The sequence below is a fragment of the Halichoerus grypus genome, chromosome 1 (genome assembly GCF_964656455.1).
Source record: "Halichoerus grypus chromosome 1, mHalGry1.hap1.1, whole genome shotgun sequence".
Classification (NCBI taxonomy): Eukaryota; Metazoa; Chordata; class Mammalia; order Carnivora; family Phocidae; genus Halichoerus; species Halichoerus grypus.
Genome location: NC_135712.1, coordinates 60,966,276 through 60,991,747, shown reverse-complemented (window position 1 = coordinate 60,991,747; position 25,472 = coordinate 60,966,276). Strand labels below are relative to the sequence as shown.

Below are 25,472 nucleotides of genomic sequence, written 5' to 3'. Positions count from 1 at the left end.
AATCTATCCCTAGGACTGTGAGCTCCTTTAAAAAGTGTGTCATTTTGTCTCTCCATCCCTAACACCCAGAGGCATGCCTGAAAAACTTTTTATTATCTGGGTTGCCTTCTAAGACAGATATTATAAGGCTGTCCTTGACAGTGTTGTATGGAACATTACATGGCCTCCTCTTTATAAAGGTAAAGTAAAAAAATTGTCTTTTTAGCCAAAGTGACTTATGTAAATGATTGTGTATTTATCCACTTTTGCACTAACTACCAAGAGCTATATTTATGATACCCCTATCATTAATGTGCAGAAGTCACGGCACATATTGTATTCTAACCTCAACATTTGTTTTATTTTATCTTTCTTATTGTCATTTTCCCTTTGCTTTGATTCCCTTGCTTCTTTTAGTAAATACTACTTTCATGCATAGGTAAGCCACTTTAAATCAGTTTGATATAATTTATAAGGTATGATACACACACACACACACACACACACACACACACGTAGTCATGTAATCATTTCTACTCCCAGCCATTTATCTTATGGATGGAATCTAGTTCCCACTGAAATGAATACATAAATACGTACACACACACACACGCACACACACACACGCTTTATGTTTTGTTTTGTTTTCTTAAAAGCCGGCTGTACTCTCACATTATATCCTATGTCTTTATTCAACTGGTAGGTTGACCTGAGCTCCTAGTTCTTTCTTTACCCAGGACAACTCACTATTTACTACCAAGTCCTGACTTTGACAAAATTTTTATGCAAATAGTACCTCTACAATAGAAATTAGATGTGTAATGACATTTTACAATGCCAGAATATATAGTGCCATTACTAAACATCCTTGCTTACATGTTTGTGGTCCTTGGACCAGCAGAGACTCAGCCCTGCCCAGACTTACTGAATCAGAATCTACATTTTAAGAGATCCTCAGGGCATTTGTATGCACATAAAAATTTGAAACGCACTGATCTGCATGATCTTATGGATGAAAAATTCCATTTTAAATGTTGAAAGTACAAACTTTATAATTGATGTGGGGTGGAAGTTTAGTGTAATGTAGAAAATAAAAATTAACTTGGATTTAGATTTGTATTTGAGTCCTGGCTCTGCTTCCTATTTTCATTTGTAGAAATTCAGATTAACTCCTACTCTTTATCAGGCATGTGTGTGGGTGATGGGGGACACAAAAATAAGTAAGACAGAGCCTCTGGTCTCACAGAGCTAACTCTGTAATCCTAAACAATCTGCGAAAAGATGGTGGATTGAACACACCCAAACTGTACGATACCTACTATAAAGGAATTCTTCTTCCCTAAAGACATACATACAAGGGGAGGTGGGGAGAACAAGACAAGAGAGCACAGCAAAAGCAATTTTGGGAGCTGTAAAGCACAGGGATGAGTGAAAGTGAGTTAGCAGACAGGAAAATTCTGAAGTCTAAGCCAGTAACAAGGAGAGCTGAAAACCAAACTAGTTCTTCCTGTGAACTGTTCAGGAATTGGCAGTACCATATACCATTGGAAGTTGGGGAAAGGTCAAGATTAGGATGGGGGAGCAACTAAAATAAGAGAAGTTGTTTGATGCTTAAAAGTGAATTAAATCCCTAAATCTTTTCTCTCCATGCTCCTGGCTGATTCTTCTTAGCTAAACCAAGCAACATAATTTAGGTTCATTCTCCTGGAGAAAGTAAAACAGTGTCTCTGTACTGGGGATACCAGATACAGTTAAGAGTAGGGTACATGATATTTCTAGTAAATATGAGGTCCCTCACCCCAGTACTAATTTTCCACTGAGATTCCCAAATATTGGCAGCCAGATTTTACCTTCTATGCAGAATATTGTACGACTCTTTCCTGGGGAATATAATTAATTGAAAAGAATAAATGTAGGGAAAAGGGGGAAGGCATCATAAAATAAATACCTGTAGGTCCATACTGATATAAACAAGTGATTAGGCAAATGTGGAAAGAGACAAATCTCCCATGCAGAAGAATCCCAAATAATCTGTGTAGATATTGTTCCTTCCAGGAAATGGAGCATAACTCCCCACTCTTTGAATGTAGGCTGTTCATAGTGATTTCCTTTCAAAGAGGACAGTAGGAAAGGGGAGAAGAAAATAAGTAACTGTACAGAGGAGAAACCTGACAAACACTGTTTCAGGCAGATGATCGAGGTCAGTGTCAACAGCGACAAATCATATTGATCGAACATACCCTTCGTAATAAGAGATAATGTAAATGGCATTTACCCCTGTGGTTTCCTCCCAAAGACCCATAACTCCAGTCTAATTAAAAGAAAAACATCAGATAAATTTTATTAGAGGATCCTATAAAATACCAAACCACTACTCCTCAAGACTATCAAAGTCATCAAAAACAGGGAAAATCTGAGAAAATGTCACAGCCAAGAGGAGCCTAAGGAGACTTGACAACTAATGTGGAATCCTGGAAGTGATCTTGGAAGAGAAAAAGGACATTAGGCAAAAACTAAGGAAATATGAATAATCTATGAATTTTAGTTAATAATAATTATGTATTGTTAGCCCATAAATTGTGACAAATGTACCGTACTAAGGTAAGTTGTTAATAATAGGGGGAAATTGTTTAGGGTTTATGGGAACTTTGTACTGTCTTTGCAATTTTTCTATAAATCTAAAACTGTTCTACAAGTTTACTTAAAAATAAATAAATAACAGGGGGAAAATGCTATGCTGTTTCTTAGAGGAATATTGCTCTTGGAGTCAAGTTCTTAGTCAAGGAGTGCCACCCATACATTAGAGTTTTGAGTCACCATTTCTTTGATCATTATAACAAGATGCATTTATTTTAATTTACCAGTATTTTGGACATCACTTTTCCATGTTAGTACATATAAATCTAGTGTTTTGATTATCCCTTGTTGCGCTAAAAATTACCCAGATCTTAGTGGCTTAAACAACCACCATTTTATTTTTTCTCAAGATTCAGGAATGTACACAAGGCTTGACTAGCTGATATGGTGTTGACAGAAGTTGCTCCATGGTATTCAGCCCACAGTTGGGCTGGTCTGGAGGGTTCAGATGGGCTTCACTCAATTGTCCGTCACCTTGACAGCATGCCTAGACAGGGGGGCTCAGCTAGAATTCTTGGCCCGAGTACTTAATATTGATGGACTTTCCAGCATGGCAGCCTCATGGTGGTTAAACTTCTGAGATGGCTCCTAGAGAAAGTCTTCCAATAACTCACATTTTATTACCCATTTTAAATATGAATAGCATATGAAGATTACCAGATACCTATGGAATGGCTGAAAGAATATGAAAGAAAGAAACGAAAATAAACAGTAATAGCAACTTGAAGAAAAGAGAGAGGGTTTGAACAGAAAAAAACTTTTAAATATCATTAATATTCTTGACAAGAGAAAATATTGGAGATTGAAAAGAGGTCTTGGAAATTTATAACATAAGGGTAGAAAGGAAAACTCAGTAGATATGTTGACATTAAAAGCTGAGAAAATCTCCTAGGAAGTGGAGGCAAAAGACAAAAAAAAAAAGGTGGCAAACAGAAGAAAAAGAAAAAAAAGATTGCATTACAGGACAAATCTAGAAGACCTACCATCCAAATAATAGTAATTACAAAAACAGAAAGTTGAGGTAAAGGAAGGGAGGAAATCACTAATGAAATCATTCCATAAAGACTTCCTAAACTGAAAACTATGAATTTCCAGATTGAAATGATTGAAAGCACATGGTGAGTAGACCCACCTTAAGGCACTTCACCTTGAAATTTCAGAACACTGGGACAAACACAAGAACCAGTGAACATCCAAGTGGGGAAAAAAAAATGGAAAAGCAAGTCACATTCAAAGGATCAGATGTTAAGTGATTTTGGACTTTTCAATAGCAAAACTGGGGTTTAGAATTCAATGGAGAATATCATCAAAATTTAGGAGGAAAATAATTTCCAACCTAGCATTCTCTACTCAACAAAGTTGTTTTTGTTTTTGTTTTTTTTACCCTCACACTTGGTTGATAGACATCAAATTCATCACATAATTTACATGTCACACATCTTAATCATGAAGTTCTTAAAAGATGTGTTCTACCAAAATGACTAAATAAATAAAAAAAGAGAAAGATATGAACTAGAGAAAAAATAAGAGATTGAACCCAGGACAGAGGCAAAGAGAAATAATAGGATTATAGCTCTGCAAGAAATGTAGGAAGCAAACAGTTGAGAGTGAACCAGATTCTATTCCCAGCTCCACTATTTATTAACTAAGATTCCTGGAGCAATGTAATTGACCTATCTGTGACTCACTTTCTTTCTGTAAAATGGGGATAGAGTACCCAAAATATATAAAAAATATAAATATATTTGAGTAATGCCTGGCACAGAATAGATGCTCAACAAATATTGGCCTTTACCATTTATTACTAACTCCCCTCCCTGTTTTGCCCCCCCCATTCAGTCCTTATTAAAAGTAACATAAATATATTGGGTTATTTTAAGAAAAATAAGTCCCCCAAATGCATGCCACATTGTTTCCACTTTATCAGGCCATAAAATCTGAGCTAGACTAAGGATTCCATTTAAAGTGTTTCCAAAAACCTTTAAAACCTGCAAACAATTATAAAGAGATGAATAATAAGCAAAACAATACCTTCCACTTCATAAAACACTATTGAAAAGCATCTACATTTGCCAGATATCCTGGATACTAAAAGTGGTGATATTCGACTGCTAACCCAATGGCATAAAATAAAAGGAAAACGTAATAAAATGTAGGGACTCTGCACCCTGCTGACATAATAACTAAACTGAATAGACAAAGAATGCCAAATTCCTAACTTTATGACCCACATGGAGGGATGTTCCAAAGCATATGCAGATCATCAGAGTCTAAAATCTACCTGAGGGGTTCACTTTCAGTATTTTCATTATGTGACTTATTCGGTGGGTATCACAAGATTATAAGTGCTGAGAGTATTACTGCTAATGTTTTGTAAAAGCAAAGTTACTGTTTCTCTTAAATATGTGAGTGTAAAAAGTGGTACTACTGCTTGCTTAAGTGTCTGATTTTATTACATTTCAGGATTTCATTATACCCAGGGATCTCCTGTTTTCTAATAGCAGACCCTAAGGCACCAGAAAAAAATGTATTTCTGGAATGCATATATTTTGTGAAAGAAGGGATAATATAATGAACAGGTTGACACTCAAATAGGAATAACAATTCCCCTTTCTGCCCTCATCTACCATCCCATGCACTGTCCAGGATTGTTCTGGGCACTGCTCCCAGCCTATGTTTCCAAAGGGCAACCCAGCACAGAGAACATTGTGACACATGCAAAAAACAAAAGGCCAGACCATTTACAGATATGTTATTCAGGCTGTTGCAGTAAGAAGGAAGGAAGCTTGGGGTTTGATAGGGGTGGGGAGTTATCAGACTCTTATGGAAGTCATGAGGAAGAATGAAGACGAGCCTTACCTCATATTATGTGAGGGCACTGGGGTCCTTTGCAGTTAGCCATTTCCTGGAACACAGAGTGGGGAGATTTTCTAACCATTCCTGCTTTCCCGGAACGGGAACACAGGGTTTAGATAAAGTTCATTGTTTTCCACATGGTCTTCTACTATTTCCTCTCTTCCCATTCAGAAGTTCTGCTCACTAAATTATATCTCAATCAGTGTTTTCCTCATAGTGGACATTTTTGGGACCCTCCTTATTGCCTCTTGTATCTTAACAATTATTGACCCACTTAATTCATTTTTAAAAAATGTCTCCCATCTCATCTTTCCTCATTCCATGTTTGTGGCTGTAAATAATAGCAATGGTAATGATAAGACAGCAATGACAATATCAACAGTTCTATGTAAAAATTACTGATAATTTTCCATATGCCAGGTGCTACTCTAAGGTCTTTACATGTAGTGATTTATTAAGTCCAAAAACAATCCAGTGAAGAAACAGAGACTTAAAGAGGTGAAATAATTTGCCTAAATTATTGTAGCTGATATGTTGTGGAGCCGAGATTTGAACTTCCTCAGTCTGCTTGCTCCAATTACACTACTCTTAATTTCAGATTCCCACACCACACAGCAACAAATGTACCTGGGGACACAGCCCAGTGTTAGTTAGAGACAGTGTAGAAATCACTTACAAATCCTGAGAGTATTAGTGAGGGAGAGCCTTTGCAGCTTAGAGAAACAACTTCTCCAGCTAAGGTTTATTTTACTGAGCACAGTGAGTTACATTAAAGTCTACTCTCATACCTGACATACTACATAGGTGTTAATGTTGGTTGTCTTGGAATTTCTATTCTGTGGGAACACCTTCTAGAGCTACTGGTAAGTAGGTAAGAGGAAAGTATATTATTCAGTGATTAACACACACTACTTGTCTAACAGAATCATTTTTAAAATCATTTTCAAAGTTATGTACATTTATAAGGGTATAATTTATAAATTATAAGCTCAGTATGATTCCAATTAAATTTAAGTGTGGCTGTATAACTTTAAATATAAATCATCAGAGATAAGCATTGTTAATCTTCTGATGGTTTTTGTTTTATCTGTATTTTTCCATCTTTTCTGAATTTTTGATGCAGAACAGGTGCTTTTCATAATCATAAAACATACAGTGAAAACATTTCTAAATTTCTAGACTTCTCTACCCTACATCATTTACCGATCTTTCAGGTTTGCTCTTTTACAGGGGAGTGGGAGAAAGGGTGTGGGACTTGAGATGAAAAGAGGGAGAGTGTGACCTAACATTTCCAAATGCAAATATTGTTATTTCTCTTTTCTGTACCTTCTACTTAAAGAAAAGTCATTCTGAACATCTATTCTAGAATTTCTTTTGGCTTTTCATATCAGCTTTTTTATCTGATTCTCCAATAGTTTGTCTGCAGCATCTCTCTCTCTCTCTTCCTTTCTCTCTCTTCACTTTCTCATTCTGTTTCTCACACTGTCTCACACTGAGTTTATATATGAATCTTTCTCTCTCTGCCTCACACTCTCTTATGCTTCCCTTATTTATTATTTTTTCGTTGATACTTCTCTGGTTTTCTCCATCTGCCTGGATATACTAAAACAAAATAAAATAAAACAAAACATAAAGTATCTGAACACTGGAATTCCAAAAGTTTAAACTCACTAGTACTTAGGAAAATATTTCAGAATCTCCTCTCAGAGCCACATAATTTTCAAGAATATATATGTGAAACTCAGATTTAAAAGTTCAAAGGCTAAAATCATGGCAGTTTTTAGGTAATGATTGATTAAATTGTAAAAAGACTATTTTAGTTAAATCAACTATTGGCAAATCCAATAGATTGCAAATAGCCTATTATTGAAATAGCCTAGTGTGGGGTGAAAGTGAAATAAAGATATAGATATTGATGTAGATATTGTAGGGTGAGTTTGCTCAGGAAGTTGAAAGAAGATTCCCTGGAGAGACAGCATAATTAACTCCCCTGATAGATCTCCTTTCAAAGCAAACTCTTTCCTGCCTTCCTTCTCAAAGTACTAACAATGACCAGGAGTTCCTAAACCTGCATTGTAGATTCTGCCAGATCCATTCCTTCCAACTGCAGACTTCCTGGGCTGGTTCCTATGTTTCAAAAAACTGCAAGATACTATAAGCTATGGATCAAAAGATCCATCTATTAAAATACTAAACGGTTGAGTAGAGGTTGTAATATTTAACTATTTAACAGATTGTGAGCCATTCTAATTCCTAGAGTTTTTATTTGTTTTCTTCTCATAGTCATTTGGAAGCTTCTGTCCATCCCTACACCTCTCCTTTGAGTTCTAAGGAGAGAATGGACTGGCTGTTTTAGACTGTGTAGACAAGCTGAATTCTGTTCTTCTCTCCCATTCTGCCCTCCATCATACATTTGAGCCCTTTTGTTAAGGTGCACATATCTACATACTCTCTATCACTAAAGGAACGATTGGTTTTCATCAATTGTGATCCCAGCATCCACATTTCTAAGGGGTATCCCTGTCCTGATCTTGAACTCTCTTGTTAAAAACATTTGTAGAGCTCCAATTTCTCTGTTAGAGCTATTTGGCATTCCAGGTTAGAATGCAACTTTCTGTTTTGTAATCCAGCTAGAAAGTCTTATCCTTGCAAGAAAGCAGGCCTCATCAAGAGCACATGGCTTCTGTCCAGGTAAATCCCACTGAGTAATTATCTTTCACATACTGGAGGAGAAGCTGTCTTATGCTATCCAAACCCTTCTTTTCATCTCCCTGTTCTTGCCTTTGAAAATTCAGGGCTAGTTAACAGAAGCACAGTGGTTTCACATGCTGCCAACTTGTTGCTAGAGTCCCCTTGATTTTGCACCAACATCCATTATAGAGACCACCTTAGCCTCACTGAAAGCACATTTTAAAGCATACAGCCAACATTAAAAAAAAAAAAGGTGTTTGATTTTGAAAAAAATAAAAAAATAAAACATACAGCCAACATTGGAAGACTCATATCAGGAGAGTAGTAAAAAGGGAGTGAATTACCCAAATTAATTGATAAATTGGCAGAATTAATGAAACAGAAAAAAAAATAGCCTTACAAATCTGTGTGAATAACACACTTAACAAATTTTTCACAACCTATGGCAAAAAAAAAAAAAAAAAATGTGTGTTAAAGGGGGAGAAGGGAGGAAAAGACAAAGAACTGTATTACTTTGTGAAGACCTGCTTTTACATAGGGTGTTATAGGTCCAAGCTTCAAAGTAGGGACATTTTGAAATCAACATTTATTAAGTGATTCTAAACAAGGTCTTTGGACACTCTAATGCCATTGATGAACATGAAGAATTAACTCCTGTCCCAGTGCAAATTCATGAACCCACCCATGTCAAGAATTGCTTTCTACTAATCAGAGGGAATAAATTTTATTGGTCAAAGGAAGACACAGCTACCTATGCAACCATTTCTCAATGGCAGTGCCTGGCTGGCTGCACACAGTCCTACAGTTGGCTCCCAAACTCCTTCTACTGAGATGTGCCTGACAGTCCGTAGACTGCATGAGAAGCTGGGAGGTCTTTGTAGCAGTTAGTCCTCTCACATTGTGCTTCTACTGTGGCTGGAACAGAGTCTTGAAGGATTGGCTGGCAGTGCTTATTTCCTTATTCTGTACTGTGTATCACCAGCTGTGGGAAAAAAAAAATTCTAGGCAAACTGAAAAATATCTCTTCACTAGCGAAGAGCCCTGTAAATGCCTTCAACATGCTAACTATCCCACACCCCAAACTTTCAAAAGGCTTTTAGAGAGTAGATGGCTCTTCTGGGTTTGTGCAAGCCCATATCCTGCACTGTTTATAATCCTGGAGTAGGCTATGAAAGCACCTGGGACATCCAAGGAATAGCTCTAATTCTAAACTCCTACTATAGCTGTATGTAGTATGTTTCAGGAGGTTGGCAAATGAAAGTGTGTTAAGTCAAGTATGATTCTGGCCTATAGCATATTCTTACTAGCTTTTCATCTGACATTGAGAAGGAATGGTATAGCTATGAGGTCTTTTGGGAAGATTTTGGCATGATCTCACACCCAGCATCACCAACTGGAGAGGTAGGGTGAACAGGTTTAGTATTTAAAAGTAAGATGAAAGAGTTAATTGTGTTTTCTGATTTTAGAGAAATTTGCCCTAGTTCACTAGTGGGTGGTCTGCAAAGGATCACATTGTAACAAGCATATTATTTTCTACAATATCTTCGTCTTGGCAATATCTGATCTTCTATGCTGTTTAAAAATGAAGAATTTAGGCAAAAATAATATAATAGAAAAGATTAATAGCTCATGTAAGATTGTTAATCTCTTCTAATCTTACTTGTAAAATAATACTTGATATCCTACATGATGGACAAAGACTGGGTGAACTATATGGAAGAACAGAAAATGCAGGTCTGGTTTGCTTTTATTGTTGGCTTGTTGATTTTTTTTTTTAACGTTGCCTCTGGCAGATTTGCATCTAGCATTAGCCTCCCAGAAACATACTTTACTACACTGTGGAGAATGTTCTCCACTTATTTGTTGCTTGGGGCTAACAGGCTGAGCTGTTTTGCATTGAATATGTATCTTTTGATCTTATTTTATTTCCCTCTTGCTATTTTGTTGCTGCTAAGAGCTGATGATTAGGAGAAATCTGTAAGTGAAAACTGCTAAAGGGTTTTGAAATGATGAGATTGGACTCACTGGCCAGTGCTCAGAGTTCTAGGGTGACCACAGAGGGCCTGTGTAGAACTCAGTGACTGGGAAAGAAAATCAGTTTAGATTCACTTAGAGGAAGCATCTACTTAATGAACAGTATATTCTTTGCTCTTTTGTCCTTTGATTCTGGCCTCTAAGTACAGATTTTTTAAAGTTCCTATTTTGTTACACTCAATCATAGTATTCTGTGATTAGATGTTATACAGAGGTAGAGTAATCCATAGGAAATTGTATATTTGAAATTTCCTTCATTGTTAGAGAATTTTTTATTGAATACTCACAGATTTTCATGCACTCAAATCATTTCTGCACCGATATACTTAGAGAAATTAGGGACTCTGACTTCCTTAATTTTATAGTTTAGCAGAAGTATAATTTTAATGTGAAGCATCATGTGACATAGTAGTAAGTCTTATCTAGACAAAAGAATGTTCATAAAGATTAAGGGACTCATATTACATAAGAGCAAAAGGTAAAGACATATAAATAAGCCATTTTCTTTGATTCATGGTCTCAGTTGTAAAGAGTATGGCAGAAAAGAGATGGAATGAGAGAAGTGACACATAAAATATGAACAAAAATATATGATTTATACCATAGCTATAGATCACCACATTCTAGTCTCAAGACTGAATAAATATAGTGATTAATGTTTAATAATTAGTAAAGAAACTAAATATTCCACTTCTGAATAAGGCCATCCACACCACCATTCCTGAAGTTTGAATATGAGGACATATCTTAACTATAGTAGTTCCTTTAATAGAGTTCTTTGGGAGAATACTGTGATTCAGGGTAACAGAATAGGAACTCTAGGAAATCTTCTCTTAAAGGACAAAAAGAGAGCAAGATATAAATCATTAAAAATATTTTGTTAATGCTTATTCTTATCTCATTCTGTATTTTGGGGAAGTTTTACATGATTCTAATGATTGATTTGGAGGCTGACATCCAAAATGAAAAGATTATATCTTGTAATAATCAGAGTAAAGAAATGTACCAAATTTACTAATATTAAAGAATGGACATAGTTTTATCTGAATAATAATAGTGTCCCATATTGACTGGAAGACTCTAGAATGTCTAAATTCAGTAGCTTCCCAGACAAGAAAGTATCAGTGAAGAAAATCTCACTTTATCTACCTCTTTATCACCTTTCCTGGTTGTCTTCTTGGTCATATTATTATCTTGAAGGGGAACGTAAGTGCTAATTTTACAATGAAATATAGTGAGGAAAGAAAAATTTTTAAAGTTTTGTGAGATCAAATTAACCTATTTCACTAGAGATGAACAGTGAAATTATTGGGTATGACTTAGTCAGAGACCCACTATAAACTCATAGAGATTGGGTTACGTAGCTGGAGGTGGTTAGTCCTCAGTGTGAGATCTGAATACTGATAAAAAATGTTAATTTCTATCCTTAAATATGAACCTCTAGGGCAGGAGACACCAATAGGATAATATCAAGGATAGTATTCAAGTCCACCAGACAAGAAGAGGGACACTGGTGAATTTGAAAACATGTTTTCACCATACAGCATATTTTTAGAAATTTTTTTGAGTTAAGTTTCCACCGTACATTGTATTTCTTTTTTTAAAAAAAAAAATTGTTTTTATGAATATATTATAGTGTATCATAGGTATATCATTAAAAAAATAGTATAAGGGCACTAAGATGGCTCAGTCGCTTGAAAATCCATCTCTTGATTTCAGATCAGGTCATGATCTCAGGGTCGTGAGATCAAGCCCCGCATCAGGCTTCACACTCAGTGCAGAGTCTGCTTGAGATTTTCTCTCTCCCTCTGCCCCTCCACACCCACTCGTACTTTCTCTCTCTCTCTCTCTAAAATAAATAAAGGAATAAAATATTTTATAAATAAATAAATAAGTAGATAAATAGATAGTATCATCTCTTCCAGGCGAAGAGAGACAGAGAAAATGGTAGCATCAAGTGAAGAGAAATAAAATGGCTAGATTAGAAAAGACAAAGGGCTTTGTCCTGCCATACTTTTCTTTCGAAACCATTGGATATAGTAAGATTTTTCCACCTTCAAGATTGTATTAGGAAGCAGAAATCTCTAAGAATGTGAAATGAGAGGAGAAAGATTCTTGGTATATTCATTCATCCATTGAATTATTATTAAGGGATTTTGTGTCAGGCATTTTGTGAGACAATAGAGATGCAAAGATCAAGAAGACATAGTCATGCTTCACTCTTAAAATAGTAATGAGAGGCAGAGAAAGAATTAGAATGCTACCACGAGCAGGGGAGCAACTACAGAATTAAAGAATGCATCACAAGGGAAGGCACACCAGAGATGGGTTGTGTAGTAAATAGGAACTTGCCAAATGGAAGAATAAGGTTCATAGCAGGGAGGGAGTGTAAGTCAGGAGATCAGGCTGGAAAGGTAGGTTGAGCTGACATTTGTTATGCTAATCTCTTTGAACTGTTAAAAGTAAAAAGACCAAGTACATTTAAATAAGAGGCTTACGTGATCAGCTTCATGTATGTTCTATATGAAGGATGAATGGGTAACACTCTAGGTGAGGGATGCAACGTCAGAGGCCAGAATACCAGTTAGAAGGTGATAACACGAGTTGGAAGTGATGTTGACAATAGATGAGAAGGTTCTGAACAATGGTAGTGACAGTATGGATGGAGATTAGAGGTCAATCTTAGGGGAAAAAATGTAAAAATATATTTGATTATACAAATGACTTGAAGGAGAAGGAAACAAGGACAGCTCTGGGGCTACTAGTTTGGATTAATAGATGGATTATGGTTCTATTAACCAAAACTGGGAATTTAGAATGAGTTTAAGAATAAGATGGAAGATAATGAGTTTAGGTTCAAAACATGCTGAATTTGAGGTGCCTTCAGATATCTATGTGGAACAGCTGAGTATGCTGTTTTAGATTTCAATATGATGAAGTATAATTAAAGCCAAAAAGTCTGATGAAATGTATGAGGACTATTCCATGAAGCCAGGAGGTGAGTGGAGAAAGAGGAGCCGATTATAGAAATTGAGAAATAGTGGGAGTTAGGAAGAGAGACAAGAAAATGAAGAATGAGTGGCAAATTGTGTTGAAAGCTATATAGAGATGAAGTAGGACAAATACTTAAATCCACTGGATTTGGCTGTTAGTGGATTACCAACATCCTTCTAAAAGTGTTCTTTGATAGAGCCAGGTGAAGGTGACTGGTCTTTAGGGGAGAGTGGACATTAATTAGTCAACATAATATTGACTACTACTATCAACATTATGATTAATAACACAATATCAACATTATGAGGACTGTTAATTAGTCAACATAATTCTTGCTGCTACTCAGATCAGGTTCCTGAACACATACAGAGAATTCGACAGAGTTCCTGGTACCATGTCAAAAGATCACAACCACAAATGGTGATATAAGTAATCCAGAAGAAAGAGAGGAATGATTTCAAAACAATGTCTTATTAATCTCCACTTAGATTTAGTTCTTTCTCTCACTCTGCCTGTCTTTTCATTTAATAGCCAGATTTTGAGAGTTGCTGTGAGAGAAGATGCCTCTTCTGTAATGCAATCTCCAAGGTAGAATGCCCTAGGGACGGAGAGGGTGGGAAAGTGAAATACGAACGCTCTCATGGTAAAGAGATGGCACTTTTGAATCATGTGACTCTTCCTAGAACTCAGAATGTGACCTTCACCTTGAAGTATCTGCAGCTCTCTCTTTAACGGAGGCTGGCTATGAAATTTTAGAATTAATTATGTGGCAGATGTGGTAGTACAAAGGGTGACTGGCCTTTAACTTCCTCTCTCTGCCACGTCCAGACACCACTTACTTCCTCTCACCCCCATCGCCCTCCCAGGGTCAGGGTTCTGTGTAAGTTGGGGATTACAGTGGCAGGTATCATTCTCCAGTTTGAGTAAACCAAGTTCAGTAGAGTAGCTCACAGATGGGTTTTCATCCCAAACTCATCAGGTCTTGCTTTCATGCCCATTCTCTTGGTAATTTCTGAAGCTCTTTTTGATTACTTAATCCTGAGTCCCATTCATGTCCTGATCGTTGATATGGTCAACACAGGCAGGCCTTCAAGGAAGGGTTTGGTAAGGAAAAAAAAAAAAATGATGGAGAGAGAAAGAAGAAAAACCACAAGAATTGGCTATCACACAAGGATGAAGACCTCCTCACATCATTGTCCTTTAGAAGAAAGTGATGAGAAAAAAAAAAAAATACTTCTGGAGATAGGAAACAAAGGAAGCGAGGTGGGGTAGAATGTGGGTGATGGAAAAGTGAACGTGGAAGTCAGAAAATCCCTATGATTACAATTCTCCATGTGAGAACAGTCCTTGTGATTTATAAGCATTCAGTGATCTATTGGCTTCTTGTCAGTGTGGGGAGGGGACCACTACATTTCCTTCAGCTAAGATGGATCTGTTTGATAATATGTGCTCTTTCAATTTGCAGCTACCAGAGTCCCCTATTTCACATCTGTATCCACAAAGTACATTTAAAAAATAGACTTCTTTTGCTCTTTGTATTTATCTGCCTTTATTTCTGCTACCTCTAATAAGGAAGGCAAACTAGACAGCAGAACCCTTTGTAACGGTAGCTCTGATAGACAGTCTCATTACTTATTTATTTACTTATATGCTTACTGTATGTTAACTGTTATATCATACATGCTGTATTAATTGCCATGTCTTAGAGGGCATAATTTGATACAAATTATATCTAAATGCATGTAATGAGGAGTCATGTTATAACGTGGTTCTGCTCCAATGATAACATTTACATAATGCTGTATATGATAAGACTATAAAGTAGGGGGCTGGGTTTTCAAGTGAGATTTGTGGAAAATAGTCTCCTGACTTTATGGCCAAGTCTCATACAACAGAATGCTCATCCTAAATGTGTTATAATTTATTGTGAGCACTTTTATTTCTCCCTACTGCTGGAATGAGATAAAGAGTAAACTCTGCATAGTATAGAGCAGTATAGAGGACATTTTTTTTTACTTCTAGAACATAGCATACTTTTGATATTTACTTTGTAGTGACTCAGAAGGTAACAAAATTTTCTTTAAATAGCTGTGGAATTGTTTTTAATTGCATAGTAAGTAAAAATTTTAACTAGAAATCTGAGCCAGGATTCTAAGACTCATTTTATTCTTTCAAAGGTACAACTAAAGGCAGCTTTTTTCCCCCCTCTAAATGAGAGAGATTTTGGGGCGCCTGGGTGGCTCAGTCGTTAAGCATCTGCCTTCGGCTCAGGTCGTGATCCCAGGGTCCTGGGATCGAGCCCCGCATCGGGCTCCCTGCTTGGTGGGCTCTCTGCTTGGTGGGCAGCCTGCTTCTCCCTCTCCCACTCCCCCTGCTTGCGTTCCCTCTCTCACTATGTCTCTCTCTGTCAAATATAAAATAAATAAATAAATGAGAGAGATTTTTCACAGAGAACAGAGACTCATAGCAAGAATCAAAACAAATCAAGATTTAAAATTGCTTCTCACCCTCACTCAACCAAGTGGTAAGGAAATAGGAGAATCCATAATTTAAAGGAGAGGAAAGAGTTATAGATACTTGCTGTTTCGGTGAGAGGATAATGGCCACTCACATACTGAGAAGGAGAAAAGATAAGCCTTGTTCTTGCAACCTGAGGGTCCATAAGGCAAAGAATGTGACTCATCCAGTCCAGGAGGAACCCCAATTCCACCAAGCAGATTTCAGCAGATCACAATGTACAGCATTGACCAACTGTCCTCTGTTCAAGCTGCCTTGGAGAGAGAGCCATGTGTGGGCTCTAACTGGATCCGATTGAAAGTGGTAAGGCATTTAAGACCTAAGCTGCCTCTGCACAGGTATGCCAAAAAAACCCTTAAAAATGTTCAGAGATGGCATTAAAACCTCAGTTTACACTGTTGCACCATAATCATACTGCATCATCTTGCTTTCAATTTAACACCTGTCGGCTTTAGGGGCACAACTACTGATTAGAGGGGCCAGAGGGTATCAGATGCAAAAGAACCCAGGCCTGCAGAAGGAGATTTCCCAGAAATGGCTGTTAATAAGGAAGGAATTGGATTAACACTTTCTGGACGTTGCTGGATTTAGCCCAACAATGGGATTTATGCAGAGTGAAATGCCTGAGACTCAAATTATGAAAAGCGTTGGGGACAGGATTTTATTAGGCTCTTCCGAAGCTTACTGGGTATTCTAAATACTTTAGCCCATTTAATAATCACAATCATATGATAAGAAAATCATTATCCATGTTTTGCTGAAGAAAAACACTGAAGCTCTTTGGTAATAATGAACCCTTTTAGGGCTCATTTAAACATTACAGCTATCCATTGAAGTAGAAACTATCATTCTTCATTTTACAGATGAGGAACCCTAGGCACAGAGAAGTTAAGCAAATATCCTGAGAGCACAGAGCAAGTATGTGATGGTGCTAGAAAGCAGAGCAGGAAACTGGCTCCTGCTCTTCAACCTGAACACGGAAACACGCCCGGTGCTGCGTTTCTCTGCTAAGTAACTTGCCAGAAGCTACTAAACTATGGAACCCATGACTTTTCCACTTCACTTCTTACAAATAAATGGAGGATCTTGAATTACGATGTGACTAAGAACATAACGATTTGTTTTCTAGGCTGATCGAGACTATTGGAAAGAACCTAGAAGAGCTATTTCCAACCACTTATAAACATTCCTGGGATTGATCTTAGCAGTGACTGAGATAGAACTCTGTTCTCTCGTGGCCTCAGTCTCCATTCTGATCTCTTTGTAGAATTTCTTTCTTCCTCTTTTCCATTCATTTCTTCTATGTGAATGTAGAGACGACACAATTGATGTGAAAAGCAGAGGAGCACAGATTGTCCTAGAATTGAGAAGTTGTTGCGACGTACTCAGTACCTAATTTGGTGGATAATTTCTGCTCCTTCTCTACTTGCTTTCCTCACCTGTGCCACCTGCATGGATGTGTGTTAATTCTTCTTCTTAAAGAAAGTGAGCCTGAAAATATAACAATACATGTGTCGTATCATGCTTATATAAGGATGCATGAAAAAAAATAAATAAAAATTTAAAAAAAGGATGCATGTGTGGCTGGACAAGTACTCCCTACTGATACAAAGAGATAAAAAGCATGTCTAGGGAGGACTTTTCATTGCTTCAGAAATGACACAAACTCCCCTGGCTTTACCAGTTGCCATGTGGATTCTTTTTTGCTCTTATAGATGATGAATAATCCTAGTAGAGAGTAACCCAATGACAGAAAGGGTGCTTTGTCAGCATAGTGCATGCAAATAATTACTGCAAATTGAATATTTAAAGAAATACATGATTGATCAGAGAGTCTGGGAAATAATACACTCTGTGAAGAGATAAACTTTTTGAATGGCCTAGGGAAATCATTGTTTTTCCTTCCTATCCACCCCTACATATAACTATTTTCTTCTTATCTACCGTGAGAGAGTATGAATATGAGCACAGATATTGTTTTACATCTTATAAAATGTTTCCGTGTACATCACCTCATTTTATGCATGGAGTAGCTCTAGGAAGTTGGGTAAAGTATCATTAGCTTCATTTTACTTATGAAAAACTAAGATACAGAGAGGCTAAGTGACTTACCTGTGTTCTGAAGACCAGAACTAAAATCAGTTATCCTGTAGGAACTAAACAGTATGTCTTGGGCGCCTGGGTGGCTCAGTTGGTTAAGCAACTGCCTTCGGCTCAGGTCATGATCCTGGAGTCCCGGGATCGAGTCCCGCATCGGGCTCCCTGCTCAGCGGGGAGTCTGCTTCTCCCTCTGACCCTCCTCCCTCTCATGCTCTCTGTCTTTCATTCTCTCTCTTGCAAATAAATAAAAAATTAAAAAAAAAAAAACAGTATGTCTTTTATCCTAACATTCCATCAGAAGAGTACAGATTCCTAAATCGTTATGCCCAGTAATAGAATCACATGAATCTGGTTCCTGTGGTTTGCTACCTCTCCATTGTCACCTTCTGTGGAACATCTGTCACTACTTCTCTGTGTGTTTATATGCATGTGTGCATGCGGGCACTTGTGCATGAATGTGTGCGAAGCAGCTGGGGTGAGGGGAGATCATCATACCATGTAGATAACTATACTGGTGTTAATTGGAGTAAAATTCAGTAGGAATATAGAAAAATAAATTATCATCAAACTAAGATCAGTTCAAAAGTTTCAAGAGGATCAAGATTAAGAGAGCATACATGCATAAGAACAGCAGAATGAGGCCAAGAGAGTAGGCAGGGTTCAAAGCCCTAAGTCAAGTCTGGAAGGCGGTAGAAATGGGAGCAAGACAGCTAGAGAGCTGAAGCTTCTTGCTGCAGACAACGCTAGCAGGAGCACCTAAGGGTCACCAGTGCTCACAATTCTTTTATTTCTGATTTTAATCTTACAGCATGGTAATGAAACAGAGATGACCCAAAATGTTTAATAATTCAAAAATATTTAAATTGGTTTTTTAACTAATTTGGCATGTATTGTTTTTAATGTCTTTGCACAGTGCTGTTGGAATTCATTATACTTAAAATAATATGATAAAATGAGACTAAGGACCTCTGACTCAAGAGAGCCTACTTTATTCCATTTATTTGTCTACTTGTCCTGATTTCACGCACTAATGCTGGGAATGTACAGCCTTACCTCTCAGACAGAGAATCTTTCCTTCTACATTCTATGATAGTTTTGGTGATTCACTAAGGATTTTGTTTGTAGGGTTAAAGTACAATGCAAACAACATTAAAATCAAGGGCAAACATATTCTTGAAGACTTCTTTTCCATTCACATCTTGAATCATTACACATCTTACAAAAGAGGGAGAGTCCAAATGTGAAAAATAATAAAAGTTAATTTAAAAATAGTTTTCCATTTATTTTATTTTCTTTTAATTTTTAAATTTTTTTTTATTAAAGTTTAATAATTTCCTTAAAAGTCAGATTGCTCTAATTGAGTTGATTCTTCCTTATCTGTTCTGGATTCGATGGGTCCATTTATACAGAGAGAAAAAAAGAAAAAGACTAAATTTAAATGATTTCTCCAGCATTAAATTAGGAAGTAACCAAGTTATAGCTTTCCTATTCATCATCAGTAGTGTACAGATCTTCCTTGACTCATGATGGGGTTACATCCCAATAAACCCATCATAAGTTGAAAACATCGTAAATCAAAAATGCCTAACCTACCGAACATCATAGCTTAGCCTAGCGTACCTTAAATGTGCTCAGAACACTTACATTAGGTTACACTTGGGCAGAATCATCTAACACAAAACTTAACTTTATAATAAAATATTGAATGTTTCATGTAATTTATTGAATACTGAAAGTGAAAAACAGAATGGTTGTGTAGGTACAGAATGGTTGTAAGTGTATCAGTTGTTCACCCTCGTGATGGCCTGGCTGACGGGGAGCTGTGACTCGCTACCACTGCCCAGCATCACCAGGGAGTATCTTAACCACATATCAGTACCTTGGGAAAAGATCCATATTCAAAATGCAGAGTATGGTTTCTACTAAAAGTGTATTGCTTTCATACTGTTGTAAGGTTGAGAAATTATAAGTCAAATCATTGTAAGCTGGGGACTGTCTGTACAAGACTATATTGATGTATAATTATAATACTAAAATGAAACAGCAAAGGGGCAGTGTTTCATTTACTACTAACTTATGACCAGAGCATGACTAGACTTCATTGTAGTGATTCTGTTGTGAACATGACTTATAATTCAGGAACTTTGCTAGTGGCAATTAAGTATCTGTAAATTAAAAAGCATATGCTTATGAAAAAAAACACCATTGCACTATAGATGTTTGCCCTATGCTTCCAGATATTTAAACCAAGAGACCAAGTTCTGACTCAGGGATTTTCAGCTCAGCCATGTCGACATGTGCGATGTCTTTATTGTGGAGGTTGTCCTTTATGTTGTAGGATGTTTAGCAGCATCCTTGGCCTCTACCCACTAGATGCCAGCAACAACCTCCCCACTTCAGGTTGTGACAATGAAAAAAATGTCTCCAGATAGTGCCACATATCATCTGCATGCACGAATTGCCCCCACTTGAGAACCACTAATCTCACGTTCTTTCTTAATTTTAAAAACAAATCTCTTACCTATCCATTTCCACTGCCCTGGTCCTTATAGTTGAGAAGTATGAGGATAGATAACTGGTGAGAGATTGAGTAAAATGTACTTACTTGTGATAAATGAGTAAATACCAGATTGCATTCCTGAGAAAGAAAGGAAAGTTTAGATAAATTCTAATGCTAAATCAAAACATTTTTAGCAGCAAGTAATGTTTGTTAAATACGAAGAGATATGTCTGTAGCAATTGAACAGGCTTAATATCTGGTATATCTGTATCACGTATATCACGGATATACTGTCAGTAAATATGCTATTAAGCAATCTATTGCTATAGACTGAATTTAGCATGTCTTTTCTGCCTCCAATTATACTCATCGTTTTAGGAGCAGACTTAGGCAGTATGAGTAGAATTGTCGATGTACCTCTTTGTATAAATGTGCATAATATGCTTGGTGTAAAGTGTTTGCGGAGATCCAATGCTTGAGATTTTTATGGGTGCATTGATTTTTTGTGACAGTTTTATGGCTGCAGATATACTGAACAGGGAAGATAAAAATTTGTTTGCTTTCCTTTCCTGTAATTTTTTTAAAAGCTGATTTAAAAAAAAAATCATAGGCCCATAGTTAAGGTAAATAACCCACCTGATATTTGTGGGTTAGTGGTTAGAGTGGGCAACCCACTAAACGTTTTTCTAGTGCTTTATGTTTCTTTCACTTTTTTTTTTTTTTAAAGATTTTATTTATTTATTCATGAGAGACAGAGAGAGAGAGAGAGAGAGGCAGAGGCAGAGGGAGAAGCAGGCTCCCCGCAGAGCAGGGAGCCCGATGCGGGACTCGATCCCAGGACCCTGGGATCATGACCTGAGCCGAAGGCAGACGCTTAACCGACTGAGCCACCCAGGCATCCCTCTTTCACTTTTTCACATGTGACACAGATTATGTAATTCCCAGACATGATGTTTCTTTATAATGAAAGCACTGAGCCCATACTTTTCTCTCCTTTACTTTCATGTTACTACCACACTCAATAATTCTCTTTTAAAATTTCCCATTGTATCAGATACTTTTAATTATTTCTTAAGAAATGTTAAAATAGTTACCCATTTATTCTGCACCTCTTAGATAATTAACAAATATTTGATGTTTGACCTAATAGTAATGTATTAAATCAAATTCAGTTTATGTATTCTACATCTCAGTGAGTGCCTACTGTGTACATGGTGGTTGTGTGCTGCTAGGCCCTGTGAGGGCTCCATAGGTAAATTCCAGGAGGGCCACTGTCATTAATAAGCTTATGAGGAAAGGTAAATACAGATAATGCTAATGTGATATAGAGTATGATGAGGTCATAAGAAAGATCCATGAAAAGGAATGGTATACTAATAATAGATGATTTCCTAGAGAACAGTAACCCTATGTTCTCAACTGCCTGCCAGAAAATCCTACCTGAAGTAGGACATTCTCTTCCTCTCTTCTTGGCACCAACACCCACTCTCTTTAAGGAACCGTCCTTTCTAAATCCAGGAATGATTTGCAATGTCGTGAGCTCCTGGAGAAAACATTCTATTAAATCTAAACAACACATAACACTTACAGATTTTTAAAATACATCTCACCATCTCATACTGGTCAGAATAGCTAAAATTAACAGCTCAGGAAACAAATGTTGGTGAGGATACAGAGAAAGGGCTAACCCTCTTACACTGTTGGTGGGAATGCAAACTGGGGCAGCCACTGTGGAAAACAGTATGGATTTTCCTCAAAAAGTTAAAAATAGAACTACCCTGCAACCCAGCAATTGAACTACTAGGTATTTATCCAAAGGATATAAACATAGTGATTTGAAGGGGCACATGCACCCCAATGTTTATAACAGCAATGTCCACAATAGCTAAAATATGGAAAGAGCCCAGATGTCCATCGACAGATGAATGGATAAAAAAGATGTGCTATATAGCACACACATATATATAGCCCACATATATATATAGCCCACATACACACACACACACACACACACACACACACACACACACACACTGGAATATCACTCAGCCATCAAAAAGAATGAAATCTTGCCATTTGCAATGACATGGATAGAACTAGAGGGTATTATGCTAAGTGAAATAAGTTAGTCAGGGAAAGAAAAATACCATATGATTGCACTCATATGTGGAATTTAAGGAACAAAACAGATGAACATAGGGGAAGGAAAGGAAAAATAAAATAAGATAAAAACAGAGAGGGATGCAAACCATAAGAGACTTAACTCTAGGAAACAAACGGGTTGCTGGAGGGGAGGTGAGTGGGGTGATGGGGTAACTGGGTGATGGGCATTAAGGAGGGCACTTGATGTAAGGACCACAGTGTGTTATATGCAACTAATGAATCACTAAATTCTACCCCTGAAACTAATAATACTATATGTTAACTAAATTGAATTTAAATAGAAAAATAAAATATTTTATTAATAAAATACATCTCTTCACACTTTTCCAGCTTTAGCCACAGCTGATATTGAAAATAAAGTCATTAGGTATCCAGTTCTGAACTGGATTGTCTGGTATTGAAGCAGCATTCTGAATAGGGGGTAATTCATTATTATATTATGATGGCATGGCATGAGAATACTCATTTACTCTACCGGAATGCCTACTGCAAAATTAAGCCAACTTACCTCCTAGATGAAAGCTCATGATGCTTGCTGGTCAGTCAGTGCATTCTGGGAACCTGGGTCTGCATTAAATCAGCATTTCCTCATTTTTGAATAACTAGGTGTTCTGTGACTACCCTGTGTGACTGGTTGTTTTCATTGAACAACCATAAGCTCTACAAATTGAGATTATTTTGACTCTTACCATCTTTTACTTATGTGCACTTCTTATGGCTTGAAATAGTTGCCACCTTAAATCAAGATATCAAAATTTTAAAAAATTAAATTAGTTCTGAAATTGTATTATTTTTGCCATTTTTCAGTATGAAAGTTTTAGTCATGTTGTGGAAAATTATTTTCTAGTTTATAGAGTCAATATATTTACTTTGGAACTACTGACTACAGAAAAAAGAACCCTTAACTATCTGGAGGAGTGGTTTTCCTTTTAAAAATACTACATTGTTGGGGCACCTGGCTGGCTCAGTCAGTAGAGCATGTGACTCTTGATCTCAGGGTTTTGAGCTCAAGCTCCATGTTGGGTGCGGAGGTTACTTAAAGTAAAAATTAAAAAAAGAAACTTACCACATTGTGCTCTGCTTAGCTTCTTGGCTAACCATACTAAGTTAGTAAAAAGTGTGAGTGTATATGTATGTGTATATATTCTAATATGCCTTTCATTTATTTGTAAGTAAAAGATAAATTTTAAAAATAAATATAAGACAAAACACAATGTAAGAATAAGATGTTATGTAGATTGTCATAGCAAAATTTCCACATAATGTATTGTTTCAGTAGATACATTTTTGTGGGTCTGGCAATTTTGCTGAAATAGTCAATTACGTCTTTAGGTAAGATAAATCTGAACACTCTCTGAGAATAATTTGGAATAATGATCTATGTGATAAGTTTAACTTTTCCATGGACAAAAAATTGCTAAAATGTCCAAAGGACCCTAAACACCTGACTTAGAAACTCTACCTCGTGCTGATGAGGAAATTTGTCCAGTTCATTAGTTGATGTTGTAGGGTTTGGGATGGGGAAGTGGGAAATAGGTAACCATATATCCTCTTCTCTGTAAGGGTGACACTGTCAGTTTCGCAGCAGGCATTTACTAAGTACCTATTTTCCATAAGATTAATTTTTGGAGGTACCTAAATGAAGAGAACAAAATATCTGTCTTTAATTGATTTGTAAGCCATATTAATGTAAAATAGATTATATAGTATTTTTTTTCCAAAATGAACATATTAGGGGCATATTTTTGGCTAGACATTATTCAGAATACATCTCTATGATGCAGCATATCTGTTTGCTGCTATGTTGAACTGCATAGAGGAGAAAAGTGCAAGGAGATACATGATAGAAGATTTAAAATGCATTTGTAGAGGCAAATTTCCATTCTCTGTAGAAAAGAAAAACACAGTAAATCTACATCAGTGACTTAGTTTATGTTCTAGAAAGCAGCAAACAGCCTATTAACTCCTAAATGATTCTCAGTTGAGAAGGGCCACAAATATCATGAAGGACAGAGAAACAATGCCACAAAATAATAAAACAGGAAAAGTCAAATCAAGTCTGGAAAGAAGCAGCAAGCATCCATGAAGTTAGCTTTGTACTCCCTCATGGAGAAGTTCTAAATTATCAAACATATAATTAATCCCAACAATATCTCCATGGCAGAGAAACGCATACGGACTAATAGAGACACTAAATGATGACTTCATCTCCTTATGTTCTTGAAAATAAATAGGTAGAGAAGAGAGACCTGTGGATCATGGAACTCAAGTAATTAAATAAAATTCTCATGTTAAATAAAATATTCAGTTCACAGGCGCCTGGGTGGCTCAGTTGGTTAAGCGACTGCCTTCGGCTCAGGTCATGATCCTGGAGTCCCAGGATCGAGTCCCGCATCGGGCTCCCTGCTCAGTGGGGAGTCTGCTTCTCCCTCTGACCCTCCCCCCTCTCATGTGCGCTCTCTCCTCTCTCTCTCAAATAAATGAATAAAATCTTTAAAAAAAAAATATTCAGTTCACTTAAAAATAATGGGATTAGGAGGTCTTTTGAACCATAGGTGAGGTATTTTAAAAGGATTCAGCTTTTCTCCTTTTAAGACTGAGTTGGCCTCTGTATACCTACTGTAGACAGCCTGTAGATAATGCATTAATTTCCTGTCTATGCGTGGGTGCAGAATCTCTATGACTGCCTTTTTTGACTGGAGAGAAAACCTGGATTTGACTTAGTTTGGAGAATCCAGAACATGGTATTTTAATTGTTCTGCTGTCATGCTCCTGGCTTCTTCTCCCGATCCCTCATGCCCCAGAGTGCTGAGCAGATGGCTCTACAGTTGTGAACAGGGTCTGGGACAATCTCCCTGTGGGGCAGACATAAATCTTGCCAAAGGGATACAGAGAGAAGTTTGTTTGTTTGTTTTTTGCTCGATTTTTCCATTTCCAGATTCTCAGTGTAATTGAAGGAGAAAACTGCATTCACCATGAAGTAGCTACCCCTTCGCCATTA

At 36.9% G+C, this 25,472-nt stretch overlaps 1 protein-coding gene across 3 annotated transcripts in view; it reads left to right on the top strand.

Moving 5' to 3' along the window:
* The window catches only part of LSAMP (limbic system associated membrane protein), a 645,767-nt gene that overhangs the window by 308,852 nt on the left and 311,443 nt on the right, over positions 1–25,472 (top strand). The window lies entirely within an intron of this gene.